Here is a 10,639-nt window from a genome sequence, read left to right as displayed (position 1 = left end):
AAATCATTAGAGGAAAGCAATGTTGTCACGTGCTTGATCAAAAAAAAAAAAATCCGTTACTACAAAATTGGGCATTACCGACAGAATTTTCGCGACGGAAAAAATTCCGTCGGAAAAGCAACAGAATACTAACAGATTTCCGATGGACGAATAATTAGGATAATAGTATTGCGACGGTTTACCGACGGAAAACAACAAATTCGTAATTCGTTTGCTATTTCGTTGGTCAAATAAACACCTTTTATTATTATTTATAAATTTATTAATTGTCGGGCATTTTGGTAAATCTACAAATAGAAGGTTGTTTAAGCGGGTTGTATATCGGCTTAACCTAAGCTAGTTCAAAGCAGGGATTCCCTTCACGACGACCCCACATCACCACCATCATTTAAGAACGACATAACCCTAGCCCTCGTCGCCGGAGGTTGCGTTTCACCTTCGCGGGAACCAAGAACCCTGACGTCGTTGCTCACTGACGTCCATTGCACCTTCAATACTCTGCCATCAATCGACTAAGTGATTGCCTCATGTCCGCCTCCTACTCGACGTTCTGTTGCACCAAAGCCACTGTCTGCCGCCAGCGATTGCTTCCGTTTCACCGTCATTTACCTCCGACAACAGTCAATCTTACCGACATTCATTAATTACAGGTTTGTTACATTACCTGAATATTTAGGTCATGTTTACTATAGTTAGTAACTGTATGAGCTGCTCTAGATCTTCAACTAAAGTATAATTATTGGTAATTCCTTATGAAAAGTAGAAAGATTTTGTTATCAAATTGAGCATATAGTCCACATCGAATTTGAATTAGGGGATGTGGTTTGACTTCAGAACTCAAAGATTATTTATGAATCTAGTTCTGCGCATACCTTCTGAGCATATCAAATTTGAACTTAAAAACGTGGTTTCTTGATAAAATTTGACCTGGCGTAAGACAGTTTAAACATTCTAGGACTAATGTCATCAAGAACGATGGGGAAAAGACTCCGTCATGGAACTGTCGGTGGTAAAAAAACATAAGCATTTATTAGGTGCATATTTGGATGAACTACATTAACCTTTACTTGGGAATAACGATGACAACAAGCCTATAACCAGTTAAAGGTGCTTTCATGATTTCAACTTCCCAATTTCCTTTTCATCACAATATATAGACTATGATATTATCATGGATATCTAATCTTTGTGTTTTAGGTACAAAAGTATGAAGATGTTTTGTATGATAAAAAAAGAAAAGAAAACCTCCACTGGGCATTTCTATTCTCTAATATAGTTTCAGAATGGGCATAATGGTTAGGTATGACTTGTTACTTAAAGAATCCCTCTTGGTTTATTTTTTTGTAATGTTAAGTTTTAATTGATGAGAAAATTCCATTTTGTTTCTTGTCGAAAGAGTTCTACTTGGATCCGGATCATTCATTGCACAGATTTGACTTTGTCTTCAACATATGGAAGTGGACCAACAAAGAAGTTTCTTCCACCGTTAGTTACTCCATTACAGGTATGAACGTTGACCTATGATAAAATAGATAATTATAAATATAAAATATATTAGAATACTCAAATTACCACTTATCGATGCTTGCTTTACTATCCATAGGTTGTTTAACGATAATCCTCATAATAATTAGCAATTTAGCATTCTCATCAATCTCTCAATGCTACTGTAATACAACAAATTATGTACACGTCCTATATCTTAGCCAACTTTAATCCATGTTTTCCTCTTCAATTGTTTCTAGTTTCATGTTATGCTTCTTATATGCTTCACACTTTGTTGCAGGTTAGCTATTGGTTCATCTTTGTTTAAGCAGTGGATAAAGAACATTCAAAGTGAAAAAAGACTCCTTGTGGATGGATTTTTGTGTGCCAACCGTCAATTTCTGGTCAAGTCAAAGTCAAATAAAGTCAACAAGTCAAACCGGTCAACTCAACTAACCCTTGTATATTAGGGTTTACTCCATTGGTACTAATGAACAACTACCTATCTCAATATAAAGTATCACGTAGATGTTCCATACGTTCAGGAAATCTAAACCCTAATCGGGGAAAAGCAATGTATGACTCGATAAAACGTAACTACACACCTTTGAGGGGAGTAAAACATCTCATAACAAGTCATAACGGGACTTACAAACCTTGCATTGCGAAACTAAACACCGAAGAAGGTCACAAACGAAGTCTCTCTCACTCTATCAAATCTCTCCCAAATCTCTCTCAAAATCTTTTTCAACTTTTTATAATCATTCGGGCCATCCCGACCCTTAACTTGGTTAAAAATCACTTGAAACGGGAATTTTATTTGAAAAACAGCCTTATAGAACCGAAACCTGCATAAAGGACCGAAGCTGCTTTAAGAACCGAAACTAGCCTTAAGAACTGAACCTACCCTTGATGAACCGAACCCTAAGCAACCGAGCCTTATAAGACCGAAACTCTAGGAACCAAAGCTATGTAGAACTGAAGCCAGGTAGAACCGAACCTGCTTCTTGGAACCGAACTACTACGGGACCGAACATCATAGGACTGAGCCTACCTTCGGTTCGGGTGCCACTCTCGGTTCGGTTGCTGCCTTCGCTTTCGTTTCCTTTCCCCCATCAGCTTCTCCTTCAGTTCTCAATCTAGAGGATCGAGACCTCCCTTTCAATTCTAACCCTCATGGACCGAACCTTCGGTCCTGATCAGGGAATTTTCGCATCCTTTACTAGTTTTCGATCCCGACTCCATTTTAAGCTCGTTTTTCATGATTTTAACGTGGGATTTTCACCCAAAATCATATTTTAATATTTTTAACCATCTAGAATCATTATTGACCCATATCTTGGTGATTTCTATGATCAATATCTTTACAACTAAGTTAGACAAGATTCAAGTACAAAAGGTGCTCCTTGACTTTTGCTTAAAGTTATGACACCTTTAGCTTACTATTCATGCTTTATATCACTATTTCCCCATCAGCACTCTCTTATTCATTGTACTTTCATACTTCCGCAACAAGTTTCCCTTACTTACACACACAAAGGATCATTATCCTCATATCCTTTAGATCTCACCAAATCCCACCAAAAGTAAAATCACTCTCTCTCTTTCTCTCTCTTTCTCTCTCTCTCTCTCTCTCTCTCTCTCTCTCTCTCTCTTATTTCTCCCAAGAACTCGAGACTTCCAAGGGCTGATCCCGAGCTTTCCATTCACTCTTAGTAAGTATCTTCATCCTACACTTGATTATCTTACATTCTTCCACTCAAATCATAGATTCCTTACACAAATATCGTCATATTTGTTCCTAGATCTTCAAATCTCCAAGCTTCTCCCAAGTGTTCTTGACTTGGAAACCCCCTTTCCTCATCATCCTTCTATTGAAATCAGTCAAGGTGAGTTCATACCCCTATATTTTCATGTTTTCTTCAAGTTTTAGGGGGGTGGGGGGGGGGGGGGATATAAGTTAAAACATCTTAATATAACTTAAACTCATTCATAAGCTTTTCACAAAAAAGTATAGTTCCATTCACAGACTGTTTTGAACATATTAAACTTTTTAGTTTTCAAAACTGTTTTTTATGCAAATAGTTATACCTTTAAAATGACTACTTCCACATCTCCATATATGAGTTTTCTACAATTTATGCCTAAAATTTCATAAACCCTTTCGGACCAGTCTGTGAATATGGACATTTTCACACAAGTTAGAGGTTACTAAAAATCATAATAAAAATTATGAACAAACTAGACACATTTTCCAAACTCTCAGAATTTACGGATTCTGATTTCAACCAAAAATGATTTTTCTATAATTGTTCCAAGAACAGGAACAGAAAAGTTAAAATTAACAAAACTGTTAATAATTGCATTTACACATTGTAGCTTGCTAAGTAGGGTGTGTATTAGTATATATAAATACATGTTTATATTACATGTCTTTTACCTTCGTATACCGGTTTATATCATATACAAAAAGGATTTCTATCATTACAAAATGTTTTTAATAAGCTATAATAGGTATAGTTTATGTTCTATTTACACAACAAACACATTACGGAATGTTTTATTTCCACATAAAAAGGTTTTACACTTACACACTACACATAAGCTCGTTAATTTAAGTTGTGAGACATTCTTCATCGTACTCCTAGAGTACGGGTTATAATTCGTGATAGTTACAACCAGAATCTCCTGGAGGAGAACGTGATAGTTGTGTATAGATCTATATTGAGATTAACACCCCACACAGGAGCTGCATGCAACAGCTAGGCCTGCAGGTCTGAGGTGACAAATGTCATACCTTTCCGATGCTTGAAAAACGTCGCAGTAGGTGCAGTTCGTCATAGTATGGTTATAGAGACTCACATAGGTTGTTAACTAATCATAAAGTTTACGGGGATTTTGTAAATCACAAAGGGTTTTATGTCGATTTACAGCCACTTTTATAACGATAAGTATGGATATTACTCGTACACTTTCGGTCTTGGAATTTGAGACCACATATCATTTTTATAAGGAAAATACTGGATTTTTCTTGGCAACACACAATTCATTACAAAGAACGGTTTTCAAAATCTTCATATAAAAGCTTATGAACTCACCACCTTAATTGTTGACACTTTTTGAAACTACATGTATTCTCAGGAAACAGTGAAACGGGAAATCAACAGCTTTTAAGGATGGGACGCTAATATGTTGTAATCAATTATTGAAACATGTAACACTTTGAAACTATGTAACCTTTTTCAGATTATATTTATGATTGGTTTTATATACTATGCTCACTTATATACTCATTGCCATGATACTACAAATGAAGTCCGCCACCCCCCTGACCTTTCCGCCATCCTTGGTTTGGGGGTGTGACATTTTGTTTCTAAAACAACTCCTTATTAAGGTATTATCTTCAAGCTTCTTGTTCATCAATAATAAGTACCTTATCACTCAATCTCTTTTAACAATTTGATACTATACTTTTGATATAGGGGTTGACACGTTTGGCAATCGACTTGGCTTTCTCGAGTTTAATGCAAATGTAATTGAAAAGGAAACAGGACAAAAGGTATGGTATATTTATCAAAGTGGGTGGTGTCAATTATGAAATTGACCATCTTTTTAAACTTTTGAACAATTATTTTACAATGGGTAAAAAAAAAGTAATTGAACAATTATATATTCCAATTTATTGACATTGTAGGAATGTAATAATTCAGATGTTGTCCACGATGACTTTTGTAACACTCGTGTTTCTATCCTAGGAATTTATATTGAGTTGATAGTCTAGGTTAACCTTTGTAACTCATTTTGAAGAAATGAAAAGGAATTATGTGAATTATGTGTTTTATGCTTAATTATTAGGGCTTAATTAATTAAGAATAAAAATAAGCATCAAAATTAAAGTATTAGATAAGCCTGATATCTTTACACAACGTTGTAGTGGTCGAAACAAGGATTTCAGGGATATAAAGAATGCCGAAATCCGAGTTATAACGAAGAAGTTATGACCTGGCGATGTTTCGCGACAAAACCGACACGGTACTGAATATCGTAAAAAGTGAGTTTTTGATAAACTACTTTTTAGCCTTAGTAATCTAAACGAAAGTCGTAGTATTTGTTAAACTAAGAAGTTCGATAAAAAGAACGCCCAAATCTGATTTCGTACGAGGAAGTTATGATTTTTCGAAGTTTCAGCTTAGTAGTAGATAGCTAAAAACCTCGAATTTTAGATCGAGCGATTTTTAGCCGACACAACCTAAACGAGAATCGAAGGTCTCGTCATTAGGAGCACAACGGTAAAAAGTCTGACGAAAACGGACGTCGGATGATGAAGTAATGAATTTTTAACGGATTTCCTATCCCGGTCTATTAAAAATAATAATATAAAATTTAAAGTCAAAATTACCCAACGAAGTCTAAACGGAAGTTGTAGAACGTAACGTTAGCTACGCGTTCATATAAAGAACATCAAAAACGGAGTTCGTATGCGAAAGTTATGGATTTTAGAAGTTTTGGCGCGAAAATCGAGAAAATTCGCATAGTCACGAGTTGCCACGTCACCCTCGCTGAAAAACTGCCACGTGTCCTGCGGAGTCACCAAGCTGCTGAGTCACCAAGCTACAGAGTCACCGAAGCTGCTGAGTCATGCGAAGCCACGTGTCCGATCCTGATTCGACCGAGGAGGAGGCCCAATCCGAAGCAGCCAGCTCTCCGGCTGAAGCTTCGCCCTGCTGCCGCGCGTTCCGAGCCTCGCATAGCCTAGCTTCGAGCCTCACATAGCCTACCTCCAAACCTCGCATGTGAACCAGTAGGCTGCGGTCCACTTAGAAGCTGCCAGCGAGCCCTCGCAGGTGCGACCCATGTGCGAGCCATGCGCAGCCTTGTGCGAGCCACCCCCCTGCGAAGCCTCTCAGCCGTCGGATCAGAGCCCTTGGATCAGAAGCTTCACCCTATAAATAGAAGGCTGCAAGCCTTCTCGGATATTTTTAAGAAATTGCCATATTTAGCCCCTTTCTTTATATTTTCTTCACCTTAACCTTCCGCGAAGCCCCGGTATCGATTGTAAAGCCCGGAATACTCCACGAAGTGCCCATGAAGCCCGGAAAATTTATCTTTTCGGTTTCGAAACCCGACTTTTGCATAGCCCGGTTTCTCAATAAAACTCTTGGTTTTGTTAGAAACGATCGTTTTAGGAAACGAATTGTTGCCCAGTTTTCATCAAAATATGTGAGTTTGTAGTTACTTTCAATTTACACATAGATATGAAGTATTTACTTTGAAATACGTGTTATGTGTAAATAAGTTAATTGTTTATTTGAGGTGACTGTTGAATTGATGTTTTATACAAGTTTTAAACTGTATATGCTTTTTATCTACAAAATATGTTGGGTAGAACATGGGTAGATGAAATAGTTGATGTGTGTTAAAAAGGTGAGAGGCCTCGATGTTGTTGTTGTTGTTGTAGTCATCTAGCGGAGTATAGATGACTACCACGGACTTTCTAGACAGTCCAGTGGAACACTAGCAGGTTCACAACTTGTAGGTGTTAATGAATTAAATGTTCATTGGCGTACTCCATCCCCCTCATGGTTGCCTTTAGGACATGTATGGCTAAGGAAACCCCTTAGCAGTAGTGTCCATCCCGATGAAAATCCTTAGGCTAGGTCCCTTGTTATAGGTGTTTAGGGACGTAAAGTGAGGACAACGGGAATAGGTAATCAGGGTTATTGTTGATTGGTGAACTTAATAAGTATATTATTATTGTGGGTTGAAAACCCTATATGCTCACCAGGCTCCCAAGCCTGACCCACTCAGTTTTTATGATTACAGGTAGTGGACCCCAAGCATAGTCGGAGGACTACAAGAGATTTTTGGATTATAGGCCAGTAGTTGTAAATCCCTGTTGAAAGGCTTATAATGTCGTGTTTATGCTTTTGATCTGTATCGGAACATGACATCCCGAGGTTTTGATATATATATGGAACATATATACCTTCTTAATGAAGGGTTTTGATAAACTTTTATCATATGTTGTTTGGGGACCAATTCCGCAACATCTTTTAAAAAGATTTCTTTGATTTTGTTTTAAAAAACATAAAGTAAATCGGTCTTTTCTGGCCGAGAAATTAGGGGATGTCACAGTTGGTATTAGAGCATTAGTTTAAGCGAACTAAGAAATTGTAGAATTTCTAGACTTGAACTTAGAATGCTAAGTGATGATTGTGAGATGAGTGTCTACCATATTTTAGACACGAGCACTAGTTTATTTTAGGGAAGATGCCTAAAATGCCCTTATGTGCTAAATGCTATGTGTGCCATTATTTGTTCGGATCTATGGTCTGTTGCCGACCGGATCTGTAAACCTTATGTGTGTAGGATTCTAAGCGTATAATTACGAGATTAGAACTAACATGTAAACGTTTCGGAGTTATAAGGGAATTAAAATGTCTAACAAGGATAAAGACCTAAATTCGCCTTATTTGGTATATAGATTGTAATGGCAAGAACTCGGAGTGGAGCTGGAAATGCAAACAGCAACCAACAACCTCAACCCCAAGTGGTGGAACAGGTGTCTATAGTAGGAGCTGCACCCGAACCCATCACCATGGCTGGAGTACGAACTATGATTCAGACCATGTTGGCTGAACAGAGGGAGGAATTGAGGCAAATGTTGCTGAACGATAGGGATGAACGTTCAGTTCCTGTTGAACAACGTGAACTAAATGATGATCGATCTGAAAAAGGGAACAATAGTAGATCGGTTGGTCATAGTGAACCGCTTGTGGTTGGGAGAAATAACCACAAGGGTAGAATGGAGAGAAATGGGTGCAAGTATAAGGACTTTATGACTTGCAAGCCATCAACCTTCAATGGAAAAGAAGATCATGTCGGAGTAATGTACTAGATCTCGGAAATGGAGTTGGCTTTCATGACTTGTGATTGCCAAGGTAAGTTACAAACTACCTTTGCAGTACGTCAATTCAGGGGTAGTGCTACTCGTTGGTGGAGCACTTTGGGGAAAACCCTAAGCCCTAATGAGCCACTACAATTAACTTGGGCAGAGTTCTTAGTGCACTTCAAGTGCAAGTACTGCTCGGCCCAAAATGTACTTGAGTTAGAAAACCAATTTCTAACATTGCAGAAGGGGAGTATGACCGTTGACAAATATACGAATAACTTCACAGACAAAATGGAGTTTGCTTTGCGTATTGTCCCATATGAGTTGGCAAAAATTGACAGGTACACAAAGGGACTACCATGGGAGTACGCGGTGCCAGTGCATCAGGCAATTACTTTGGAGGCAACTATGTAGGCTGCCAAGTCTGTTGAAGATATGATAAAAGGGACAGCCGCCAGCAAGGTTGAAGTTGGTGAAAAGAGAAAGTTTGAAGGAACTTTAGGTTCCAATAAAAAGAACAAATTCTCGAAGACTGGTTCGAGAAAGTTTGGAGGAGGAAGCGAAGCCAAGTGGTGTGACAAGTGTAGGAAGAAACATGCTGGGAAGTGCAGTGTGGAAGTCACTTGTTACAAATGTGGAAAGCCAGTGCATTATGCCAATGAATGCACCTTCAATAAGAACGTATGTTTTGGGTACAATGAAGAAGGGCATATTTTGAGGGACTTCCCGAAGAAGAAGGACGCAACAAAACCCAATCTACCACCAAAGCCGAAGGCGAGAGCCTTTCAGATGACACTCGAAGCTGCAAAAGAAGAAGCCGATGTTGCTTCAGGTACCTTTCTCGTAAACGAATTGCCTGCCCAAATTTTGTTTGATTTTGGAGCCAATTACTCCTTTATATTGCATGAATTTGGTAGAAAGCTAGCTTTGCCTGTAGATATGCTAGTTAATGCTATAATAGTCGAGATTGCTAGTGGCAAGTTTGTACCTGTTAGCTATCGTATGAAAAACATCCTCAATGACTTCGATGGGAATAAGTTCCAATATGAATTATTGCCTATCGAGTTAAATGGATTCGACATAGTTTTAGGAATGGATTGGCTTAGCGCCAACGATGCAGAAATACTATGTAGAAAGAAGATAGTAAAAGTAAACTCGCCAAGGAAAGAGTCGTTTATGGTGTATGGAGACAAACGTAGAGTAAATTCTGGAATCATTTCCCTAATGAAAGCCAGAAAGTGTTTGGCCAAGGGATGTACATCATATCTAGCGTTCGTGATTGATGCTAAGATGGAAAAGAAGGAGGTGCAGCATATTCCGGTGGTGTGTGAGTATCCGGAAGTCTTTCCTGAAGATCTTCCCGGATTGCCCCCTGACCGACAAGTAGAATTTCATATCGACTTGTTACCAGGAACGACGCCGATAGCAAAAGCACCTTATCGATTAGCGCCAACCGAAATGAAAGAACTTATGACACAACTTCAGGAGTTAATGGACAAAGGTTTCATTCGACCTAGTTCATCGCCCTGGGGAGCCCCTGTGTTATTTGTAAAGAAGAAAGACGGAAGCATGAGAATGTGCATCGATTACAGAGAGCTGAACAAAGTGACGATAAAGAACAAGTACCCGTTGCCAATGATCGATGACTTGTTCGACCAGTTGCAGGGTTCGAGCTATTTCTCGAAGATCGATCTTAGGTCGGGATACCATCAACTAAAGGTGAGAGAGCAGGATATCGAAAAGACTGCGTTTAGAACAAGATATGGACACTATGAATTTTTGGTTATGTCGTTCGAACTAACCAATGCCCCAGCAGGTTTCATGGATTTGATGAATAGGGTTTGTAAACCATGCTTAGATAAATCCGTGATAGGATTCATAGACAATATCTTGATTTATTCGAAAAGCAAGCAGGAACATGAAAAGCATCTACGTGAAGTGCTAGAAGTCCTGAAAAAGGAGAAGTTGTACGCAAAGTTCTCCAAATGTGAATTTTGGATTCAAGAAGTCCAATTTTTAGGTCATGTGGTTAACCAAGAAGGAATAATGGTTGACCCAGCAAAGATTGAAGCTATAATGAAGTGGGAACAACCAAAAAGTCCTACGGAGATTTGAAGCTTTTTAGGATTAGCTAGATATTACCGAAGGTTTATCCAAGGCTTTTCTTTAATTGCTACTCCATTAACAACTTTGACCCACAAAGGAGCCACTTATGATTGGAATGAGAAGCATAAGGAAGCCTTTGAGAAGTTGAAGAAGAGA

The 10,639-nt window shown here is 38.5% G+C and overlaps 1 long non-coding RNA gene across 2 annotated transcripts; it reads left to right on the top strand.

Annotated features, from left to right (window-relative positions):
- The first annotated feature begins 342 nt into the window (after positions 1-342).
- LOC145012478 (uncharacterized) lies at positions 343-4,755 on the top strand. 2 transcript variants are annotated; one of them, XR_013664527.1, is made up of 6 exons: positions 343-650; positions 942-1,107; positions 1,207-1,300; positions 1,397-1,504; positions 1,787-1,969; positions 4,627-4,755. It is a non-coding gene; the product is annotated as an uncharacterized LOC145012478 (long non-coding RNA). The 2 variants fall into 2 exon arrangements; XR_013664526.1 differs by having other exon boundaries at positions 1,198-1,300.
- Positions 4,756-10,639: the final 5,884 nt, after the last annotated feature.

The sequence above is a fragment of the Lactuca saligna genome, chromosome 8 (genome assembly GCF_052625555.1).
Source record: "Lactuca saligna cultivar CGN05327 chromosome 8, ASM5262555v1, whole genome shotgun sequence".
In the NCBI taxonomy this organism is placed as follows: Eukaryota; Viridiplantae; Streptophyta; class Magnoliopsida; order Asterales; family Asteraceae; genus Lactuca; species Lactuca saligna.
The sequence above is the reverse complement of the archived record's forward strand: the minus strand, read 5'-3'. Positions and strand labels throughout refer to the sequence as shown.